Source organism: Anolis sagrei, chromosome 5 (genome assembly GCF_037176765.1).
Source record: "Anolis sagrei isolate rAnoSag1 chromosome 5, rAnoSag1.mat, whole genome shotgun sequence".
In the NCBI taxonomy this organism is placed as follows: Eukaryota; Metazoa; Chordata; class Lepidosauria; order Squamata; family Dactyloidae; genus Anolis; species Anolis sagrei.
In genome coordinates this window covers 128,226,286-128,251,620 of record NC_090025.1, presented here as the reverse complement: position 1 = coordinate 128,251,620, position 25,335 = coordinate 128,226,286, and the positions used below count along the sequence as shown (strand labels likewise).

At 37.6% G+C, this 25,335-nt stretch overlaps 1 protein-coding gene across 11 annotated transcripts in view; it reads right to left on the bottom strand.

Annotated features, from left to right (window-relative positions):
• Positions 1-25,335, bottom strand: part of CADPS2 (calcium dependent secretion activator 2) — a 326,390-nt gene that overhangs the window by 11,919 nt on the left and 289,136 nt on the right. The window lies entirely within an intron of this gene.

The following is a 25,335-nucleotide window of genomic DNA, read 5'->3' as shown; positions in this document are numbered from 1 at the left end:
TAGAAATGTTGTAGTATTCCAGAAACTCAGCTCATAAAATGGTCCATTAATGAACCTATCCCTGCCCAAGAAACATAACTCGATGATATGATCACAATATCACTTGTATTTTTTTCGTGTCAGGAGCAAATTGAGAAACTGCAAGCTGCTTCTGGTGTGAGAGAATTGGCCGTCTGCAAGAACTGGGCGTCACTTGTATTACTTAATGTATGGTCAGCTTTTGTTTGTGATTTTTGACACCGGAGAATAATAATTTTAAAATAATAATAAAATGAAATAAGGAAAGCATACTAATATATTTATCACTCGTAGTTTGACACCAAAAGTGAATGTGCACGTGCACACACACACACACACACACACACATTTATGCTAGTTAATATTATCCTTCTAGCTTATAAGTTATTGCTGAATACTTCTCAAAGTCACATCCTGGTTAAACGAAATAAACAGCCCCTTGTAATATTTATTTAATAGATCATATAAAGAATCTATGTTAAATTTTGAATTGTGAATACTTTTTAAATTAATGTACGCTGCTTTGAAAAATTTAAATCTAAGCTCTATGTAACCCTTTATAAATCCATAAAATAGTACATTTAAAAGTTTATTTTCATGCATCTTATTTTAAAATATTAAAATTACAACTACCTTGATTCTTAATCCATGGATAACAGGTGGCATTCAAATAAATCCTGTAATCCACGTTGGGATGAGTGTCATGTAGCTTAACAGATGGTTTCTGAGCGAATTCACTTGATAAATTCACTCACCTGATAAATCTCTTAACTGCCATTTGTTCTTTTTCATCTACTCATTGTTACACGCAATAGGATAGGTCCAATCTGTTCCCTTATCAAGCAGACCTTTGGAAGAATTAACTCCAGAGGCAGGTGACACAATCCTGTTTCTATGGAGAGACCAACACCCTCAAGTGTGAATGGGGACAGGAGCTCAAAATGTAGGGCATTAGTTAGTTATGCGAAGAAGCCTGGGTATCAATTAGTCCAGAGCAGAAGTGGGGCTGCTTGGTCAAATGAGCAAACTGCAGTTAAAGCCACAAGTGCTGGGATTCCTTGTTTTCTGAAAGGAAATTAATGGGGTTGCAGAAGGCTAACAGACTACAGAACCCTAGCCAAAGCCACTCGCCCTGAACACACAAATGCCATGCATCCTGTGCACAGAAATCCAACTGAACCCTGGGCTTCCTCTTCTCCCAAATGCTTAAAATGCTAAGTGCTGGATAGAATAAATTGGTAGACTGCTCTGGGTCATGTGTATACATTCAGCATCTTTCTTTGCTTTCTATTGTTCCAGGTAATAGCACAGAATGACAATTGTGAACTGTTAACAGAGATTCAATGTTCATTGTGCTACCGTCATTTCTATTTAACTTCTATTTATTTCCTAATGGATCCATTCTTGAAATTTCTACCTCCCACCGTCCCCCACCAATGAGACTTGAGGTCTGTAACAATACAATAAATAAAAACAGTCTGGTTAAAACGTAAAACAGACTAATTGAGATATTTCTGCAGTATTCAGTATCTAGTAAAACCCTTAATAAACAAGAAAGGTTTTTATGCAGCATCAAAACATATTTCTTTTATAAAATCAATATAGCCACATGAATTTCAAGTGTGATATTTTCTAGCCTGGCTTTGCTAGCTCAGTGTACCGAGGTAGAATTTTCAGTAAGAAATGCCGATTCTAGAAAAGGAAATGTTTACCTGTTTTCTTACATGACACCTAGAATTAAATATATGGAAATTAAAACTGTTTATTGAAAAATAGTTCTAATTAAAAAAGCTGTGTTAAGATGGACAGATCAAAAGAGCCTATTAAAGAGCCTTATAGATGATGTTCAGTGAAAAGAAACTGAGAATTCACTGACAACATAAAATACATTACAAAGCACCTCTTGGAAAGACGTTGTCCACTGCAAAGCCTTCCACAAGTCCTACTGAAATAATGTCATCAACAGTCATTAATTCCATAAGAAATAATATTCGTGGTTTGGCTCCAACTTAATCCAATCTTAGGCATTCAAAACAAGAAAGGGAAAACAAAAGATCGGAGGCAACGTTTGTGTGTGTGTTCGCAGCAGGAGAGCTACATTCATGGAAAGGGCCCTTCCATTCACAGAATTAAAGCTTTGGATCCAATCCAATAAAAGATGGAATACTTTCAAATGCATTAAACTCTGGGAATGCAATATATGCCACATCAAGAGAAAAATATTTATTTGCACAACCAGTGATCAGTTTGTGGGGGGAAACATAGAGGGGTGCATTTCAATGCCCCCCCCCCTGAATTTTAACAAAAATTATGTCTATCCCAACTTTGCAAAAACAATGGCTAAAGGGGGTCACAAACACACAAAACACACATGAAGTATAGGCACTAGACTCGTCTATTGTTTGAACATTGTAGACAGTCAAGTTATTTGTTTATTGGGTCTATATAATGCCAATTTATTTATTTATTTACTTTATTTCTACCCCACCTTTCTCGACCCAGGAGGGGACTCAAGGCGGCTTACAAATCTGGCAAAAATTCAATGCTTGCACTGGTAAACAATAAAACACAACTCATAAAAATATAAATAATCTAAGAATATAAGCAATTAAAACACATAACACTCTATCAAAAAGATTAAAACCACATATACAATGAAGGAATATTCAAGCTTTTCACATTTTACCAGTTATGACATTTTAGTATAAATGTAGCTATGTTTGCTATATGTTGGTGTTCTTGGATTTATAAACAAAAACAAAACCAAACCAACAGAAAGCACTTGAATAGTTTTGAAAAGCTCCCTCCCTCCTTGCTAAATCACATTCTCCTGAGCTTGATGTGGGGAAATTGAAAAGCATTATGATGCAGCCGGATGTCAATCCTATGGCATTATTGCTTTTTTTGGAAGGCGGAATGCCTTGGCCAGCATAGAAATAAAACGGAAGATGTATATTTTATATATATTTTTCACCCCGGTGCCTGGCTGCATCTTAAAAACCATCTTAAAAGAAAATTTGTTCTCTCCCTCCTCCCCTCTTTCCCCCCATTCATAGCTCGCCCAGCTCCTGTAAGGGCATGTATTACTCACTTCATTTTCCCCTGAAATATCTCTTTTGAAGTAAAAAAAATAAGAGGGAAAGGAAAGGCTAGGGTTGACTCTGCAAGACCCCTGTATTTATTCACACTTATTGTGCATGACTGTAGACTGGTAAATCATATTAGCGGCCTGTCTCTCCATCAAGCTGCTACTTGCTTTCCAGCCCTGGGAAGGTTCAACAAATCAACAGGAGCACGGAAAACAGAACATCAGTCTAATCTAGTGTTTAAGGTGAAGTTTTCAAACCCAATCTAAGAAGATCTTTAAAGCAAGTAACAAGCTGAAGGGCTCAGAAGGTGGTATTGACAATGAAAGAGTGTTGAAATATTGAGAAGCGCAGCACTTGTGCATTTTTAATAACAAGAGGGTCAACAAGGACACAGCCCCCTCGGTGCCAGTAGTTGCCACTGACTATGGAAATTGCCACACCAGGGCCATAAACGCTTTCAGTTCATCAGCTTTCTTAAACACCCCTAAACCCCCTCGGAGGACCTTTAGTCTTGAATTAACAAACCAAAGCAATGAAAGAGGGTGCAGCTTGAATGGCTGGCATTGATCCCCAACTGTGTTCAGCGCTGCTACAGGCCCCTGAAAAAACTCTCTCCATTGTCAATAGAAATTGACAAACCCTCCTCTCCTAAATAGTACAGCTGAGCCAGGCTGGATCCTTGCAGCTGTAAAGGGCTCCACTCTCAGGGCCCCGGAGCATTAACAATGGAACAAGCATGAGCTCTTTGTCAGCCACAGACTCGGCAATTTTCTAACAAGGATTAAAGTTGTTTCTCGGCAGTGCCGGTGAAAAGAGATTTAGCAACATACCGCGCTTTCTTCAAGGCAAGTTAAAGAGAAGTAGTTAAGGAATTTCATTATTCTGGCAACCATTGGCAATACAAAACAAATACATTCAATATTCACAAGCCTTACCTCCCTGGTTTGCACTGTTGCTCAAACCACTAATCTATCATGTTTGGAGGACGATTCAACTAAATGTTAACACTTGTCTCTGTAAACTGGACACTTCAGATTTTCTTGGGTTTTCCATTTGTCCCTCCCTGCTTCCCCCCTTGCTAAAGATGCAGCTGTTTGCTACCTGGAATGAACACTCAGTGTGCACTAATGCACACAAAGCCTCTGCTCTTAGCATTTGGATGTTCCTACATCTGAATCACTAGACCGTTTTCTTGAATTTGGCTCTTCTTGTAGCTGCTCTTGGGGGATGGAATGAATTCCCTGATGGAGAAGGGGAAGGGTAGAGGCGTCCAAAGCTCAAAAGAATAGAATACCATTTTCTTTCTACCCGGGGGCACAATCCTGCAAGTGCTAAAATAAACATGGGCTGAACAACTGTCTCCCCTATTCTAAAGATTATTATGTGATTAGGAACTATAAGGATCCTGGTAGGCCATCTTCAGGCTGAACAAAGGCCAAAACAACACGTTTCGTCTGAAAAAGACTTGTGTAACATCAGCACAAGTCTACACAGAGTGTGTATAGCTAAATAAAGGACTTTGCCATATGGGATACTGCACTGCTTGCCCGTGCTTCGCTGAACAGATGAGAATTCAACACTGAGATAGTAGATTTAAGAGCAGACTCTGGGATTCCGAAATACTTTGGTATAATTTCATGGCTAATGGAGATGCTAATTGAATCAAGTATAGGGAGAGGAAGAGGAATTGAATGGAAATTTGCCTGCTTCCTACACAGAGCAGAAACAACAGCACAGCAGCTGAAAATAATCCTATATGGCTAACCATTCCATTTCTACAATATGCAATATTTTTATATTATATGAGAGCATTGCAAAAACTAATGTCAAAAAAAGCTACCAATACCCTCCACTGAAAAAAATGTTACACCATATCTTCCCTCATTCTCATTTGTCTTTCTCAAAATATAAAAAAATAGATATACAGGGATCTCATCTTACAATGCTGTGTATACATTCAACAACTGGTTCATATGGATGATTGACAGATGTAATGAGAAATTATACAGACATACCTCTCTGAATACTCAAGCTTCATTATCACCACCCACCATTTAAGTTTTGCGTGTGTATTTTTAGCTTCTCGCCTTTAATCATCTTTGTATAATTAAATAATGTTTTCACATATAAGCAGCAAACGAACAAAAAGATGTATTTTAAAATCCTGTTTTTTATGGAGACTGATTGAAAATATTAAATACAAACCTTCCTTAATGGTCCAAAGGAAGATGAAAACCTGCTTACATTTTGCTAGAACCTTTTCCAAAGTCAAATACTTAGAAACCTCCTGTTTGTGCATGCACGCTAGTCAACAATTTATAAATCATTGGCATCAAGTGCATGTATATAGATTTGGACACTTTCCATTATGCATATGAGGTTCAAAATTAATGGCCTGTTAAGCACCCTATCGTCCTCCTGCAAAGTTCACCTTCATAATTGAAACCTCTTATTAACTGCCAACAATTTCCATTATGGCGTGTAACCCTCCAATTATCCTCGATCAGATAATTTATAGTTTTCCGGTCTACAGTCAATACACTTGAAATTAATATTGTTGAAAATGCGACTGCTTTTTTACTTTTGTAAAGTTAAACCACATCTGTTTGACTCTGTGCCCATGTCAGAATTAATTTTATACCATTTTCTATGTTTGTTTGTAATTCTAGTAATTTTAAGATGATGGCTTTGTTAATGTCGATTTCTTTTTCTTGGGGTGGGATTCCTATTGAAAGCCAGCAAGTTTTAGTGGTTTGAGCATTGGATGAGAACCCTGGAAATTTTCTGCCTTGCCACAGAAAACACTGGGTGATCATTGGCAAGTCACACTCTCTTATCTCAGTGGAAGGAAAACACAACTCTCCTTGGAACATTTTCCCCCAAGAAAACCTTGAGATAGGTTCACCTGAGGGGCTCCATAAGCCAAAAATCACTTGAAGGCACACAACATTTCCAAGAGAGAGTAGCTTTTGTGAACATTCTGCCAATTTATATTACGGAATATCTTTGACCATGGATTATACATCCACAGGATTTCAATTGGACTTTAGAAGAATAGTCTTGGTACTGAAGGGAAGCAAAACTAGATTGAGAGGAATGAAAATCAGGTGCATTTTCTAAGGATCCTGACCCTTTCACCCTTTGGGATACTAAAGTTCCAGGCTATAACAATATGTCCTTGCTGCAGAGACAGAGGAATTATTAGGAAGGGGTTTTATTCATCTTAGCAGCTCTTGGTGTGCAGGCAGGAGAGATTTTGTCTTGAAGCCAAACTATGTTGACAGGTCCATTCAGTATACTTGCATGGAGAGCATTGGCTTTCAAGCCCATTCAAAACATTCCCAACTTCAAGGGTTTAGCTGGAAAACCAGCAACTGACAGTCCATCCTGTCAGAATTTTATATCAACTGAGTCATTTCTTAAGTGAAAAAGTGAGTAAGTATTTGTAAGGACCATGTCCAAGCATTGCATGGAGAGCAACTGTTAAGTCACCTGTGATAGATTAGATGCTACAAATTGGGACTAAGCACTGTGTGTTGGAGAGAAGAGAATGGAGAGAAGAGAATGAGTAATGAGAATGCAGAGAATGCTAAAGAACGAGAAGACAAAGAACAAGAGGAAGAGATTGCTGAAGAGGCTGAAGAAAGGTTTGCTGGAGGATTGAGGATTGAAACTATTTTTGTGACTATTGTATATAAACATTTCTTTATCTGGAAGACAGTTTGTTTTCTGTTGGTTGTTCTCCTTGGGCAACGGGGTGCAGCTTCTGCAAAAGGGGTTTGGATGCTTGGAATCAACCCCAACTTGAAAGCAGCGACACCGATAGCTGCGACACATCCTTACATTTCTGTACTCTTTATCAAATCCACATTGGACCTATGGCAAAGCTCAGGAAGAGCACCAACTCTGTATGTAGAGTTTATGTGTGAGAAGACCTCCTACTTACATGTGTCAGAGTCAACTCAAGGAAGCCCTTAAGATCATATGGAACACTCTTGTGGGAGTTCTTAGCTGCAAAGGGTTTTCTCAATAATAAGACACTGTTCTATTCATCTCCTCCCCTCTGTCCAATGATTATACTGAAACCAAGTAGCGAAGAGTCTCAGGAGAGCCTTTTATGGGGTCACTTTTCCTTGAGATGAGAGTGCACTGGAAACTTGAGTGGCCTTGTATAATAAATGACTTCTGGGTGCTCAAGAGATAGGAAATACATGACTCTACTTCCTAAGGCAGAATAATTTTCAAATCTACAGTACTGGCTCCGAGGATGAAAACTACCTCCCAAACTGAGCCCCATTCCCATTGCAGATACTTATATCTAGACTTTGCCAAAATGGCAGAAGCAATATTTCAGCCATTTCATCTTTCTCAAATCTGGCTCATTTATTTCAGCCATGATTTTTCTTGGGGTGGGGGGCGGTGTTTGTGATAGCTGGGGAGTATTTTCTTAGGTGAAAGACAGCAGGAATCATTTCAATTGTCTCCATTGCCACCCCAAAAAAACCTATAATGAACCTTGTTTGAATTTTAGGATCCAAAGTAGCTATAATTATAAAACATGTTGTTCTTTGCTATCAGAGCACGCATAAACACTTGTAATCAAATTGGAAGACCTAGCAGCTCTTGTTATATATGTTTAATATCCTATGGAAAAAAGTTGGTTATGAAAAAAAGAGTCAGTAAAAAATAATGTAATAGCATGCAATCATATTTTAAAATTTAATTTGTGTGATTTTTCAGATGTTTAAAAGAAAAACAGAAAGTCTTTACTTGAAAGCAAACCCCAAGATTAATGTTTTATCCATGTCCTATATCTTTATGAGTGTATGAAATCAAAGATGGAGTACCATCAGAAAAAAGTCCCCGATAAATTTCATTCAGGCTTACTCACAAATAAATGTGCTGAAGAATCATTGAAATGATTTGGGGGGAAGTCTAGGAGACACAGGAAGGACTACTTCACAAATTCATTTCTTCTTGAATTAATAGGTTCATTTCACAATTTTGGTTTTTCCCCAGCCCTACAGAAAGCCAACATTTTAAAACCGTTTAGCCCAAGATTTCACAAATTGCACTTATTGCAAGTTAGCTGACAATTTGAAGGGAGGAAAACTATCAAAAACTATCAGCTTTTTGACACTTTTCCTACCTTCCAAGCTTTATTTTACTTGGAAAGGGGGAAATTTATCAATTTTGTGGCAATGCAGGAACTCAACACAAAGCTACACAAAAACAACCTATTTCCTCTTACTGATGCAGTTTTAAATTACACTTATTGTAATATGACTGTACTATACATTTCTGTGTATATAGCTACAGTTGCAGCACTGATATAGCAAGAAACACAAGAATAATACACATGACACAAAGCTGCCACCCAGATTGAACATCTAACATGTAATTTTTAGTTTAAACATTATGCACTATCATTATTACAAGTGACTCACAGAAAGGGCACATGGAATAATGTTCCTGTCGGTCCTTACACCAGAATTTTAGTTCTTTACAATGTTCCTGGACTGGAATTCCCTTGGGAGAAAATGCTGCAAATCTGTTGTGCTATACCATACTTGAGTTTTATCACACAGACAAACTGCCATCTACTTAATATGATGTGTGATTTTCAATCAACACAGCTCTATGAGACATAGAAGGGCTACAGTTCAAAACAAATTGGAAGACAGCCTCTTTAACTTACACAGTTTTGTCTTTTCATAAACTCTACTAGCTGCTAAATACTTCATCCCCCAAAATGCCCATCCTTTACTATATTAAGCCATTGGTAAGCATCCAAAGCTTTAAATAGTGCAGTGAAATGTTTACTAATAGCTGATTTGTTTCCACATTTAGTCATTTTTGGTCATGTGTGGAAAACTAATTCTGGGAAAAATATTCTGACAACAATCCTAGAACAGTAACATAAACTATGTGAACATCTACATCCAAGAATTATTGCAGTTTGACAACACTTTAATTGTCATGGCTCTTTGCTATAAAATCATGGGTGTTGTAGTTTTACATGATCTTTAGCCTTCTCTCCCAGAATACCGGTGCTCCACCAAACTCCAAATCCCAGGATTCCACAGCACTGTGCTGAAGCAGTTAACGTGATTTCAAACTGCATTACTTCTATAGTGTTGATGCACCCTATGGTTACAACCCATGCTCCTTGCCAACAGAAAAGAAAGTCTAGAATGGAGGAATAACTTCTAGAGGTGTGTTCACATCCATCTACTCTGTTATCTTTCCTCCAAGGAGCAAAAGTTATTGTACAAGATGATCTTCTTCCTCATTTTCCCCCTTTCATTCACCATGTAAAGTGGGCAAACCAAGATAAGTGAGTTTTTCATACTCAAAATGGGACCTGAATTTGGTTTGGTCCTAACCCAACACTAACGCAGGAGTGGGCAACAATTAGAAGACTAGGCAGTGAACTAACCCTCCAGAAAACATTGAGGGACAAAATCCTTTAAAAAACCCCTGAAAAATACCCCCCCCCTTAACCCCCAACATGGTGCCATGTTTGGAGGCCATCTTGGTGCCTATATAGCTTTTGGGACATTTTGATGCAAAAGGCTGACATTTTTTCACATCGCTTCTGTTTTTTTTTTTAATCCTGGGGCTTCTGGGGTGGACAAAATAGCCTTGGATGTAGTCTGTATTTTGTCCACCACTGTTCTACTTACTTTTCTACTCTTGTTTTCTTGTCATAACTATGCCTATTTCTTTTTCTCCCCTCTCTGGATTCTTTTTCCTTTCCTTTCCTTTCCTTTCCTCTTCTCTCCTCTCTTGTAAGAGAGCTGTTAATGATGGTATGGGATGCTTATAAAAGTTAATGGACTATAAGCCATTTGATATCATTTCTATGTTTTTCCTAACTGAGAAGTAAGTCATTACTTATCATTCAAGGCAGAAAAAAAGATTTGTCAGAGAGTAACTTCTACAATACATTTCTCATATCAATGCATTTCAAGTGGCAGATCGGAAGTTTAGATGTCAATTCCTGTCTACAAAACTTTGTCTTTTTTCATCTACATTATATTTTAAAATTAGTAGCATACCTTAGTATACTCGAGACAGAAGATATAGCTGGTTCAATGCCAAAAGCTTCAAAAATGAATCAGAGAACTAATAATAATTTTCATTTATTGGCATCGCAAAATATCAGTTGGGCACAATATTCTTATTTAGAGTGTGTGATCTCCAAATGCTAACAACTTAAGCCCCTGGGAAATTGTTGAGGCAAAAAAAGGGAAAAGTATTATGATTTTTTATTTAGTCAGTTTCTCCATTACTTATGTTAGGATTGGGAAATATGTGGTTCTTCAGATATTACAGGAGTGGACGTTCAATTAACAATGTCCAATGGTAAGAGATAATCAACCCAGAATACTTTCATTCTCATCTGATTTGTGAAGCTAAGCAGATTCTGGCATAATTTGCACTTGAATGGAGACCACTATAGACCACCATGGATCTCCAAGTATAGGGCAGCTTCTTATATTCTAATTTAGACCACTGATGATTGTTAGATGTGTGTTTTATATTGTATGATGTATGGTTGTTTTTATATTGCATGAATTTGTTTTTATGAATTACGTATTTTAACTATGTCAAACTTGGGCTAGGCCCCATGTAAGTCACCCCGAGTCCCTTTGGGGAGATGGAGGTGGGGTACAAATACAAAATGTTTATTATTATATTGTAATGATGGGATTTGCAGCCCAGCACAGTTGTAGTATTGCACATAGTGAGTACAATTTTCAAATGTATTTTTGGCTGATGGGGAAAAAAAACTAGTAAGAAAACAATAGTGAGATATATGGGAATCAGAAGTACTTAGAAGAAGACTCTCCATTATTCATTTTCTCAGCAGCATAATTTGAAATATTCACCCTGTTACTTATGCATATAGTAGAGTTTACTACTGTATTTATGCAGTGGACAACAGTTGATAACCATTTGGAACGATACAAAAAAGGTAGAGTCCAGTATGGTTGCTGAAATTTTCAATGTTCAGATAAATTTGTCTGATCAACTCTTGCTGTAAGTCAGCGGTTCCCAACTTTTTTTGACCAAGGATCACTTTGACCAGGGACCACTCTCCAACATTAGTACCAAAAGGGTTATGAATCAGTTTTTGGTCAGCTTTAGATTTGATTTGGTTATTTGGGGTGATTCAGAAAATTACATTGGATAGATCACATCTGCTCTAGTTTCTGATACAGAACATATGCCATCCAGTAGTCGCCATCTGCTCACCCACAGAAAACCATATTTAATAATCTAGTTGATATGGTCTATTCAAGGGGGTGGGGTTGGGGCTGGCCAGTGACAGGGAAGGAGTGACAGGTGGCATCAAAGGAGCAGAAATGAAATGAAATGAATGAATGAATAAATAAATAAATAGGAAGGAGGCTCGTGGACCAGATTTTTGTCCTTATGGCCCACGAGTGGTCTGTGGCCCACAGGTTATGAACCACTGTTGTAAGTAGTGCAGAAGCTATTGTGCCAAAATTTTAATGGTAGCTTTTACTTTCCAGTAAGCAGCTTTTACATAATTCTTTCATCCTCCTCAAGTAGCAGTCACCACTCCTGAACAAATAAGAAGATCCTTTCTGGCTCACTGTTCTCACAGTCAGCCTCCAAAACAAGCCGATATCTTGTTATTCTGCTAAATACTACTAATTAGTTTGAACTGCAAAATCACTGCTTGGTGCTATGTTATTTTTGTCTTTGAGGTTCTCTGGCACACTTATCACTCTACTCTACCTTTGCTACCAGAATCACAGGCAGTCTGCATACTCCTAGGAAGCTCCTCTCCCCTGCTTGAAATCTTTGCTTTATTCCCAGGCAAAGTGAAACTACAAGAGAAAACTTATTAGCTTAAACAAGAAATAGGTATGAAGAATATTTTTTGTTTTAAAATAATTGTCATCATTTTTAGTAAAACAATTATTGGATAGGATTTTACATGTTCACACTGGTTTGCATGATACAGGGACAATCTCTTTCCTTACCATTAAAGGGTTGGATGCTATCTGAATGAAGCAGACTATGGTGTGCATTTATGTGAATTTTGAAGAACCCACAAAACCCGATTTGAAACATCTTTGGTGGCCAGAGCTTCTCTTTCTGAAGGTGCCCGCATTCGACTCCTGGGGATTTTTTCTCCCCACCTCCATCATCACACCGTACTATGTTCATCAAGGTCCACAGACCCCTATATAACATTTTTGTGGAACCAGAGTGGAATTTGGTTTTGAAAACCTGGGTTGATGCAGGCACTAGATTTTAAACCTTATCAAAGAAGGGGTCCATCCCCCTCTCTGGATAGAATGGTGAAAGGCAAGATCTTGGTCTGTTCTAGGAGAACTTAATATGTTTATGTGGAAACTTCCAGGAAGATAGCACTACTAATCAAAAGATATGCTAGCAATATTTTTTTGTCTTTCTCCAATGTGGATTTTTTTTATAGAATGAAAAAAGAAAGAAGATGGGGTAGGAAAACTCAGGGACCCCGCAAATCTTTTCTGGATATTCCATAAGGTTTCTTGAATCAGGCAGGGATATTGTAGGACAAAAGCTTGTGAATTTTGTGAAAGAATATATTCTTTTTACAAAAGAAATGCTGCCGCTGGAAATATTGATGAACACATATATGCACACAAGTACAAGCACAAGCTCACGTATACTCTCCTGGTAAGCAGACTAAAAGTACATAGTTGGTTTCAGAAACAGTGATCTTCCCCTGCTGATTAAGTGTGTGTATATTTACAGTACATGAAGAAATCAATAAATCCTCGATGGTGCCTGTTCTTGGCACTTTGTGGTGGAAAAATATGACCTAAGACAATCCAAATGGTAGTGATGCGATTGATTTTTCCTCACTGCACAAAATAAGAAGGCTGCAGGTCCAGTTAACACTCTCCAACTGTTTCACCTACAGTTTCAGAGCTATTACTGTTGGATATATCCCATTGATCTCAGTAAGGTGCTATAGTTTTTAAAATCGCGTAAATAAAAAGCAATCTGAAATGATGAATTACTCTTTTGCATGCTCAGACTAAATGACATTTGGGTTGTTTTCATTTCATTTTTTTCTACTACTGAGTGATCAAAGAGACTGTGCTCTTTTATAGACCTAAATTCAGTTGCTGGTCCAAACAAGGAGCAGCATATTGAACATAGGAGTACAAGTGCAACACGGCAAGTGCAGTGTTGACCCCATATCCACAGGAGATACGGTCCCGAATTTGTTGTGGGAATTCAAGACCACTGATAATAGTGAACCCTATTACAGGAAATGACTTCTGGCAAAAGGCTACCATAGGCTTGAACTGGAGGGTCTATAGAAAATGCCTAGAGTAAACACCTCTTCAGCATTTCTAGATCCTCCAATGAGACTCAACTTCTAGGGGGAAGCATACTATAGGTTCATGATGGAGGACTTAAAAATGCCTAGAGAGAGCAGCTTATCCCATGAATAAGGTTGTACTGTACTGATAAATCAGCAGTTGTTTCAATGGGTTTACATGGTTGATATACATGGCTGATTTTATACCGTAGAACAGTGGTTCTCAATCTGTGGGTCCCCAGGTGTTTTGGCCTACAACTCCCAGAAACCCCAGCCAGTTTACCAGATGTTAGGATTTCTGGTAGTTGAAGGCCAAAACATCTGGGACCCACAGGCTGAGAACCACTGGCCTAAAATATCGAAATATATGAATTTTACTATTATTTAGTTATTTAACATGCTTCAAACATCTTTTAAAAGTCTTCTGATCAAAACTAAGATTATTTAAAAGTACAAAAAATGGGCTTAAGATTTCTTTAATCTTAATGCTGTTAATACTGTTACCGTTTCATTCTGAAATTTACTTTAGAAAATGTGTAGGACTGAAATGGCAAAAATGGTCACTTTACTGAAAAGACACTGCATTCCAACGGGGCTCTCTCTCTTCTTTAATAAGATGCTAAATATATTTTAATCAGAATTGAGAGCTTTATTTTTTAATTGAATAACAAATTAAATTGTTATTCATCCTGAAATCCTAATGCAATATTATATAATTTTCTACCAACATTTTACTTTTAATTTTAAACACAAGTTTTAAATACAAAAACAGTCCTCTCTTCCCACACTCAAAAGATCTCCAAAACCTGAGTTTTATGATTAGCAGGCACACATTACCCATGACATTAAAAAGTAATTATATTTTAATCCTTCATTTTGAATTATGACTTTTGGAATGATATTCTATTGTTGTTATATGTATGTTGATCTTTTTATCCTGTGTTTTGATATATTTATTTTGCTGTAAAAACATATTTTACGTTGATCTGTTTTGACTATGTTGTACCTTGTCTCGAGTCGTTAGGGGAGGCTATCATTAATTCATAAAAACATGCCCACACTACCTTTGAATATAACATTTTAAAATTTTCTGCTAAGATGTGACTTCCAAGATTTAACTATGATTCTCTCTCAAACATATATGTCTTCCTGCTTCTTAGAGGATTTTTGTTCATCATATGTGGAGAACTTTAAAGATGCCATACAAATGACATGATTGGGCTTGTGAAAAAGAAGTAGCATCATTCATTTAAAGGTGCAACCTGCTGATCGAATTATGACTTATGTGGGATGGATGCTTGCGCAGAGAAAATTATTCCCTTGTGTTCTCAGCCTGACAGCTGGGTCATTGTGGTAGTTCAAGGAGAGCCAAGAGACCGAGAAAAGCCTAAGGACCACTTCTAATCGAGCTAGCTGGCAATTGAAACTTAACATTATTTGTTTATTATTCGTTTTGACTTAGTGACAGAATATATTCCTCCCACCCCCAAATGATACAAAACAAAAAACTAATTTATAAACATATTCATTCAAAACCAATCCTCAAATCGTGGAAATGTAAGGCTATTAGGACAAATAAGGATATAAGAGCAATCTTAAATAGATGTCTATTTACAACTCAGTTATGAAAACAGTTGAGGAATATCTCATGGATGCAATTTACTAAACAAGCAAACGTGAGCTTTAAGCACAGTGAAAACACCTAAAACCAATAATTGATAGACTACAATCATACAAGAAGCAATGCAATCATTAAAAAAAGAGAACACATTGCAGTCTACAATGCTCTCCTTCAGGGTTTCAAGAGCCGAAGGATTCCAGTTATGTTCTCTTGCAGGATAGTCCATTCTCCCACCTCTTGATCAACAGTTAGTCAAATATTCTGTGCTCAGTGAACATCTTTAGGGTCTACACCCTTGAGTTTCTCCAAACCTGCTGCTATCTGGTGCTATTTTGGCTATATAAAGACCCAAACTTGGATAATAATTTTATACTTGGTATCATATTGAATAAAATGCACACACCTCTGGAAGATTTTTTACAGAATCAGTGTGGATGGAACTAAAGCCTTTTAAAATAAGTGTCCAGCTCCCAGTCATAGTGGCCATTTCTCTTCTCAGCTGATGTCAGAAGAACTGCTGAGGAACCATCTTTCTGGCCTCACGGGCATGGCTGAAGAACTCTAGACTAAAGAAAAGGTTCTTAACTAAGGAGGTTCTAATGGCCATTGGATTTCAATTCCCAGAATCCTTGATATTGGCCATTCTGACTTGGACATCTGGGCAAGTCAAACAATATCTGGAGCCTCAATTACTGAGAACCAATGGAGTGAGGCAATAACTAAGTTCCTAGATAAATAACAACAGTCCTTGCTGGAGAGGCATTTTGATGGATAATCCCAATATACTTTTTATCCCTGACACATTTATTTACTTTGTGATCTTCTTTTGGATTTTAGAGGTCAAATTTTGAAGGCAGTTGATGGAGAGAACAAATCCATCAAGTATTTTTGAGAGTTGCTAGGTGTCTGTTATTATAAATGATGTCAAGAATCAGAGTGCCACAGAGGTTTGAGAGTTGTACTACTACGTTGGAGATCAAGGATCAAATTCCTGCTCAATCCACTGGAGACTCTGGGCAAGTCACGTACTCTCAACCTCAGAAAACCCTGTAATAGAGTTGCCTTGGGACTGCCATAAATTGGACATGACTTGAAGACAAATGACAATCTGTATATAAGGGCCAAAAATGTGTCCCATATAGGGCTAGCAAGTATCTCTTAGTACAAACAGATGTCCCCTAAATGAAGACTAGAAAGCCTTTATTTTTATAGACTGAATGAGATTCTAAAAAATCATATATCTTGGAATGCAGGCCCTTCAGAAAGTTAGTAATGTGTGTATCATGTAATTTCTAAACGTGGACAATATGTTAAATTTGTTTTCGAGAGAATACATGGCCAAGTTAACAGAAAACAATACTTCCATTCGGTATTTAGGTAGAACACAAACTTGTTAATAATCCCCCCCCCCCCCCCCGGTGAATCCTATATGTTGTGAATGTCAACTGAAAATCTGGCAATATTAAGTTACTACTTTCCCTTCTTTTAGTTTGGTTTGCATAGAAGTACTACAAGCCGCATCAAGATAAAAGGTGGCTGTTCTCAACAGCGTTTGGAGGATTGTGCTTTGTGTTTATGCACGCGTACAAATATGTGTGAGGTCTGTTAACATGTTTGAAAATGTACAAGATTTGCTCTTTCATGCTTTATTGTGGAAACCTGATGGTACAAAAACTGCTAAAAGGAAGCAATTTAGGGGTTTCCCCTCCAATTAAGTAGAAAAATAAATCTCTAACCAATCCTTATTTTTGTTTCTAACAGTAGATGAAATAAATACATGCATTAAAAAACAGGAACAATCAAAGGTGAGTTAAAGCTCAGTAAAAAGTAGTGACAAATTTGAGTACTGCTCAGCTTTTGAATGGTTTTTCCTGCTTCTCAGTTCTTTTAAATGGTTTTATTTGGCAGGGAGGTTTTTTCTTAATTAGTCACAGCTAATTAGTGTTCTGGCATAGACAAGTAATCAGAAATGTCAGAGCGGCAAGGCTACATCTCCCTAATCCTTTGATAATAATTTAGCCTCCTGGGAGGGCTTCAAGCTGTGGTAAGTAGTGGTCGACAATAAGGCAAAATTAGGTGGGTAGCCGACCATTAGGACAGAAAAATAAAAAGCCCTACCAAGCCCTGCTGAGCACCATCAGGCAACTAACTACATTGCCAGATGAGGTGCCTGTTTAAGCCGGTGTTGTTAATTAGCTGATTCTACCAGGCCAGGTGCACCAGGCAAAAAAATAAATAAAAATAAGATAAAATAAGTGTCTTTTTTTGAGTTTGTGCCAAGTGACAGTTATGTTCTTACTCAGTGTCTTGAAACTTGATAGGAGAAGTCCACATATTTCTGAAAGATTATTTAGACTTATCCAAGAAATAAGCAGCTCAATGCACTACAGTGTATTGTCTTGTGGAGTTTGAGGGAATTAGGTACGCTTCTCTCAAATTTCCCAGACCGTCATTCTTATGCAGGTTCTGGGATTCAAGGAGAGGACTTGTAAGAGTCCTCCACCCAGTCTCAACTTGCAGGAGCTGCCCTGGTGTATAATTGAGATCAAACAGAGAATCATTTGTGAAAGCCCAAACCTACTACTAATAATTTAACGTCAAAAATGAAGATGAGGGAGTGAAACTAACTTGAGACGATAATTGGAGAATGAGTTGCTTTGAGAATGCTCTTTACAGCTTGAAAAAGAGAGGTGGGAGATCAGGGGGAGAAAAAAATGAATAGCCATCCAAGCTATTCTGATAAATGTGAAGCAGCAAATTGTTTTGTAGGATGGAAGAACAATCCTGATGTTATAAGCCTGTTCGCAAAAAATATTACTGGAAAAATAATATCCGGTTTTATGAGTTATGGCTGGAGCTGATTGTGTGTGTGGGAAATTTGGGTTCCAGACCTCCATAACAACAAAACTGTCTTGACATTTTTGGAATGACTAAAGGTTAAAAATGTTTCCTAAACTGTGATGAAGTTAGGCAGCAAATTCTTTGAAACAGGGCCAGAATAAGGTAGCAATTAATTACTGTATAACTAAGAATGTTTACTAGTCTTTGTCATATTACAGCAAATGACAGTAAAATAAAACTGACTTCTGCCAAAGTGTATCAGTGAATTTACACTGTGCAAGGCCTTTCTATGTTGTTAAAAGCTGCCATGTGCTAAATGTTACTGGCATTTAATTCAAATTACTGTTTTGTCACAAAATCATGGAGCCATCTGTTTCTTTGGATGCAAAAAATAAACATTAAAATGCACATCTAGGCTGGTTATGCCCATGTCAAGAGGACTGTTAATATACAAGTGTCTTTAACACAAAGCATTGCTTGATCTACAAAACCAAGGTCATAAAAGGGTGAAATGAGTACAAGCACATTTTATGCATTAGTTGCCCCAGTCCCTAGGAGTCAATGTATTCTGCAAGCTTAATTTCTACACACTGTATCATACTGATTGAAGCTGTTAGATATATTTGGGCAGAGATTTTGCGTTTGATGTTAATAGTAGGTTGTTAACACCCAACTCACCTCTTATTTTCATGAAGCCCAGGCTTAGTCAATATAGATTGACTAAAACAACTTTACATAAGATATCCCTCCGTTTGAGAGCAACCTCTGTGTAAAAGGTTGTCCAAACCAATTTTGGTTTAAAAAACATCAAAAGGGGATTGGGGACTCAAAACTGCTCAGAACAGCACCTGAAAAGCAGACTACAGTCTTGCACCATTAATGTGAGATATACTGTGTTTCTATTGTATTATCACAATCAGTTGAGCAACCTCCCCTATCAATGATGTGAGAAGAAGGCTTTTGTGTTAAAACATGAGGAAAGACATTGAAATCATGAAAGCTTTCCTATACCTGGGCTCAGTCATTAACAACATGGAGACAACTGACAGGAGGAAAATAAACTCATTTGAAATGTGGTGCTGGAGAAAGGTTCTGTGGATACCATGTACTGCTAAAAATGCAAATGATGTTAGAGCAAATCAAATCAAATTCTCATTAGAAGTGTAGATGACTAAACTGAAGTTGTTGTTCTTTGGACCTCTCAAGTGACAATGTGAATCACTGGAAAAGATTATAATGCTTGGTAAAGTAGAAGGCAGTAGGACAATGGGGAAGACTATACTTCATGTGAATTGATTCAATCAAGGAAGCCATTGCCCGAAACTTGCAAGACTCGAGTTGATGACTGAGAATCATTGTGTTGCTGTAAGTCAAATTTGACTTGATGGTAGATCACAACAGTAATCAACAGTGGGTGTCTACAGCCCACAATACTTTATTAATATTGGAACATGTGGGAAGACACACATGCAAATCTGAGCAAATCAATGTTCAGATTTCCACCTTGACATTTTTCTAGAGCCTGGCAACAAAGGAGCGTGGAGCAGCAGAGCTGGCAAGTAGGATGACGCCACCGCCTAGGCCCTCTTCAGTGGTGGTGGCCTCCTCCTCGCTGCCTCCACTGCTCCCCGCCTCAGAGATCCCTTCTTCACTAGGCTGGGCACCCAAGTCTGGTGCCCTGCTTGGCAAGGAAGGAATGGAGAGCAGCTATACAGTGTTCCCTCACTGCTCCCTGCAAAACAGTGAGTCTGCAATAAGCGAACCGTGAAGTAGTGAGGGAACACTGCATATCCTTTTTTAAAAGAGCTATGGACTATCTTCCTGCTTTCACAGTATTATTGGTAGAGTAGCCTTGAAAAAATGTGACATACAAATATAACAGACTTGATGAAGACCCATATACTAAAGCTAAACCCCCAAATGATGGGGGTCCTGTAGTTCTCATGTATCGAGAATACATGAGAACATGTTTTAGGTAGGGTCACATTCACCCTGAAAGAGCATGTTCCATAAGTTGTTGGTACTCCTTAACCCCACATGGTCACTTGAGGTTGAAGGTCGTTACCAGCTTTTGCCAATTATTATTGGTCCAGGAAAAGCATAATCTAGACACAGTGTTTCATGCCATGGTAAGACTGAGTTGTGATAACACATTAACAGAGAAGATGATGCTGTAACTTCAGCAGGTGCAGAATCTCAAAGCCAGAGCTGCCAACAGTATAGCAAAATCATGCAAATGTATGGTCCTTCCAAACCAAGATGCTAGTGATTCCCATTTAAATCTCTAGATAATTTGGTGCCCACATTTATACAAGAGCTTTTTCTCATATATACGTATACATATACATGCATGCATGCATGTATATGCCTAAGTGAAACCCAAGATGGGCAAGAGAAATTTTCTCCAACTATCTGTTGATATGCTATATAGAAATGAGTTTTTTTGACGGTGGCATTCTCACTCTGGGCTATCATACTTATGAAAGTATAACAGGTACCAACATTGCAGTGTTACTGCAGCTCTAAGCTTCTTTTAATCTAAGCTTTTTGTTGTGCCTTTTCTATTTGTGGCCTTTTTTTGTCTTTAGTATTAACTTACAGTTTTATTCTTACATTTTGTTTCAAGCATACTTACACCACCCTGATATCCACTAGATTCGGAATATAGTCATAAAAGGAACAGAAGAAGGAAAAAATATAAATGGATGTTTATTGAAGTAAAAAAAATATACAATATTTTTCCTTAAAGCTTTCTTAGAAAGCTTTCTCATGTGTTGGATAAATGCTAGAAAAGTTTTACCTGTTCCAGTAGAGTTTTAATTGGCATTGCACTTATTAAATGAGATGCTAAAGTATCTGATTTTTTAAAAATAAAATTAGCTGCTGTTAACCAGGTCATATGGTAAAGGTGAATGTTGCTCATTAAAATGTTATTTCTATAGAAAACTGTCTGATCCACGTACTTTTTTGCTAAAGCGTTTCTTTGTGTCATATATAAATCTGACATATTATCATTTGCACAATAAGCGGGAAGATGATGTTTCTGTCTGAATATCTAACACTCTATATATTGTAATACTTAAGTTATAATTAATTGATGTTGTTCTGAATATAGACTGTTGCTTATAAGTGTTAAGAAGCTCCTTCCCTGAATTTAAACTAGTTACATCTGGTCAATCAGAAGGCATTAATTTGTCCTCCAGAAATAGGCTATCGCTGGACTGTGGTCTCTCTTCTGATCAATTCTGATTTATTGGTCAAATCAAATACTGAGTAAAATGATGCAAACTTGAAAACTTTGTAGTGTCTTCAACACTGCCTTCCTCAAGAAGAAGGCAACTTTCAAATTGCCAAGAGTTTCAGTCCTTCCATAGTGAAGGAACAACCACCCAAAGTAATACTCTAATGCCCAAATATTTAGAACATGAGTAGTAAAATAATAACAGCCTGTAATGGAAGAAGGAATAGAAAACCTCTATGTCAGCTCAAGCTGATAAAAACTTTATAGATCCCATACAGCACATGCTGTTTAAATGTCCAGAAACTATTTTATGCTTATTTATTTTGTTAATCTGCCCTGCATTCTACATCCATTCTTGACCAAATGCAGTCCAACTGGATGGAAGATATAAAGTCTTTGGAAGCAAGATTTAGTGCAATTTGAATATGAAAGCATTTTCAGCCATAAAGTGATTCCTAAATATTTAGATAGTTACACAACGTGGCATATGCAATTGCTCCTATTTCACTGTTACTATCTCTCATTCTTACTCACACATGCTTCAAAGATAAGTTTCAATTAATATATGTTACTAAGGGAAAACAACCAAATGAGAGACTCCCTCCTGGGCACACAGAAGACTGAGCGACTTGGAAGGTGCTGAATAGGCTGCACTCTGGCACGATGAGATGCAGTGCAACTTTAAGAAATGGGGCCACAAAGTGGAGTTCACGACATGCAAGTGTGGAGAAGAGCAAACCACGGACCACATATTACAATGCAGTTTGAGCCCTGCCACATACACAATGGAGGATCTCCTTATAGCAGAGGCACTCTAAATGGCCAGCTACTGGTCAAAGGACATTTAGTATAATGCCAAGTTTTTAACTTTGTTTGCATTTTAAAATACATTACAACTGTACCCTCAATTCGCTTTTGACACGATAAATAAATAATTCAGGGAAAATTAGACCGCACACTCACCCCTTTATACATGGATTCAACCAACCATGACTTGAAAATATTAAAAAGAAAACCCAAAAATTAAACTTGATTTTGTAGTTTATATAAGGGATGCCATTTTATTACACTGTCGTCTGGATTGAGAATTGAGTATCTAGAGATTTTGATAGTCACAAGGAGTCCTGGAACTGATGCCAAGAGGATGTCAATGATCTATTATACATTAAATTGTGTTAACACATTATAGTATCTTGTTTTAATATGTAAGGTGCATGCATGTGAATGGGTGAGAAGGAGACACACACACACACAGAGTATGCACAGTAGAATAAGTCGTGTGTTTTATCCTATTCCCATGTGCCATGATGGTAGAAATGCTTCTCCTTAAAAATGCTTTCTTTTTTTTCTGAAAAGGCAGCTGCCACTGGAAAAGGAAAAGGTCTTTCAGCAGGATCACTGCACAGAATGAAAGGTGTATTTTCCCCCTTTCTATGTGTCACTGTCCAATTTCTCTCTTTCTCTCTCTCACCCAGTCACCCCTGCAACTGTTCTTTGTAAACTAAAATAAGACATACTTACAAAACAGGTAATGTATTCTATATTTTAGTCCTTAAAATCTGAACCTCTTGTGCACTGAACCATTCCATATTAAAAATTAACAAGAAATTATATAATTACAAAGAAAGATATACTGAACTGGACAATGAACATTGCTACTATGAAGGCAGAAATGTGAACAGTGTTGTTCATTGTTGCCTGGGAGGTATTAACCTCTCCCAACGAAGTATTTCCAAATATGGGAGTGACTTTTAGAAAAACTCCTTTCTCTTCCGTTTGAAGAAGCTTCTTCTTAAAGGAACAATGGTTCAAAGGATTTAAAAATGTGAGGTGTGTCTGGATTCAGAAATAGTAGAATGAACCATCCAAGTATACACTCAAAGCTAGAGTCATTATTTTTCAAGTACCACAACGTTCCTTAGTTTTTATTTTCATCTTCAGTGAATATTATTTTCCACCACCATACATTGTTTAAGGTGAATTGTTTTTCAGTATCTTGGCCTAATGATGAAAGGCCAAACATTGGTTTCATTAGGATGGGCTCATAATTTGGAATGAGTGGTAGAGATGCAAGGGATAGAAGGAAAAGGAGAGGAGAAGCCAGTCTGTCCTATTCCCTTCTCCTATGGATTAACTATTCAGCCATTCAACATAATAGGGCTGCTCCCCATGCCCAAGACATTCAAAGATTCCACATTTAGAGCTCTTCCTATATCAAATTATCAATGCTTTATGTGTCTCAGACGAGTAGAAGATGATATGTCTGAATGTGAATATGCTAGGCTGGTCTGTTATTCCTCCCTTTCCCTTTTCTCTTATTTATCACTCATCTTTCACATCACAGTTGCTTGTTCCCCTATATATTGCTGGACTGCAATATTCATAAGCCCAAATCAGCATTACCAGTGATGAAGAATAATAGGAATAGTAGTCTACCTTCTATGGGTGAGTTGAATTATGGACAACAAGAGCCATCTGGTCCAACCCTCTGCCAAGCAGGAATATACAATCAAAACATCTCCACAGAATCCATAGAGTAGGAAGAGACTACAAGGACCATCAATGTTCGTTTAAAATAAGATCAGCATCACTTTTATGTGAAATTATTAAAGAGCCCACCTTTTATTTAGACACATACAAACAATAGGATCCTAGTCTTTCCATGTTTTACATAGCAAGGCAACAATTCCACCTACTCTTGAGACCTCACTAAATCTCACAGTAGCAATTACAGTATTACTACTACTACTATAGTTATTTATATATATACCATTTTCCTCTCTTACAGGGACTCAAGTTCCATAGTTCTAGTTACATGATCGTTAAATCTCTCCGATAAAATTTCCATTGAATCCAATTTACTGAATGTGAAAATCATAAACTGGTGTTTTAAATATCTGAAAAATTGCAATGGGGATAAGAAAAGAAGCATATGCCAGGAAATCTAGTTGCAACCCCAAACTGATGCAAAACTGCTTATATGGGACTGATAAGTTGCAAAAATGGCAGCTGGATGAAAGGATGGGGTATCTGCTTCTGAAAGATATCCAATCTTTTGCCAAAGAAGAAGAAGAAGAAGAGATTTTTTTTCATTTATAGTAACACTTGACTTATTTAAACAGATGATACTTTTGGAAAAAAAATTAACACCACCTGCAAGTGTCTGCAAGGAGAGAGAGTAAACGACAAAGCTTTTCTAAACTGCCAAGATAACAAATAACAAACAACTGATATGAAATATCCATGGTAGAGTCTTGGCACAGTTAGACCTTCTGTGACAACCATGAGCGAAGTGTCACAGCAAAGGCTGTGAATTGCTGTTATGAAAACATTTGCAGAAACTTGCATAATTAAATGAAACTGCCGGAAAAGCTTTCTAAAATGCTGTAAAGACTGAACATAAATAAATAAATTTCATGGCAAATAGTGAGGGCATTCAGACCTGATAGGACTGTGAAGAGAAGGAAAAATACATCTCTCAAAGCTTCAAGAGAGGCAGTAAGTAGAATTTTAGCTTGATAATTATTCTGATGTCCTTGGTGCAATAAATATGTATAAAATAGTTCATTTCAGGGGGAGCCTGTAACACTGCCAAGCACAGATCGGTTTGAAAAACTGCATCCAGAAATGCAATCCTACATGTTGGCCATCACCTGCAGTGACATTGGCTGGAGTGACGAGGTGACATTCTGGAAGTGGCCCAACTGTTGAGATGGGCCTAAAGTTGGGCGACATTCCACATTCTGGGTCAGAGTTCAAACTATTCCCCAACTTTGCTTAATGTGGGGCAAGGTTGCATTAAGATGGCCTTGCCCTACCTTACCCCAAATCAGCTTCATGAGGTGTTTGGCCATCACAGAGCTGATCAGGGGCACATCCAACTGAAGTGGTCTGTGGAGATTTGCCCTCCACGATGCATATATCTGCTTCCAATGGTACTATAGTAGAGAAATGCAAAACTGTGTCAAGTACATTCACCCAGAATATCACCCAGTGTTCACTGGAGCTTTAGCCAGTGCTTTGGTCATGATTAATGAAGCAGATTCTGGTTTTCCTCAACTGAAACAGTACATATGTATTTCACACATCAATCAAATTTTTGCAAGAATGTTTGGGATATTTTTGATCCAGGTCAGCTCCTAGCAGCCACATAAGTGTATTCAGTCTA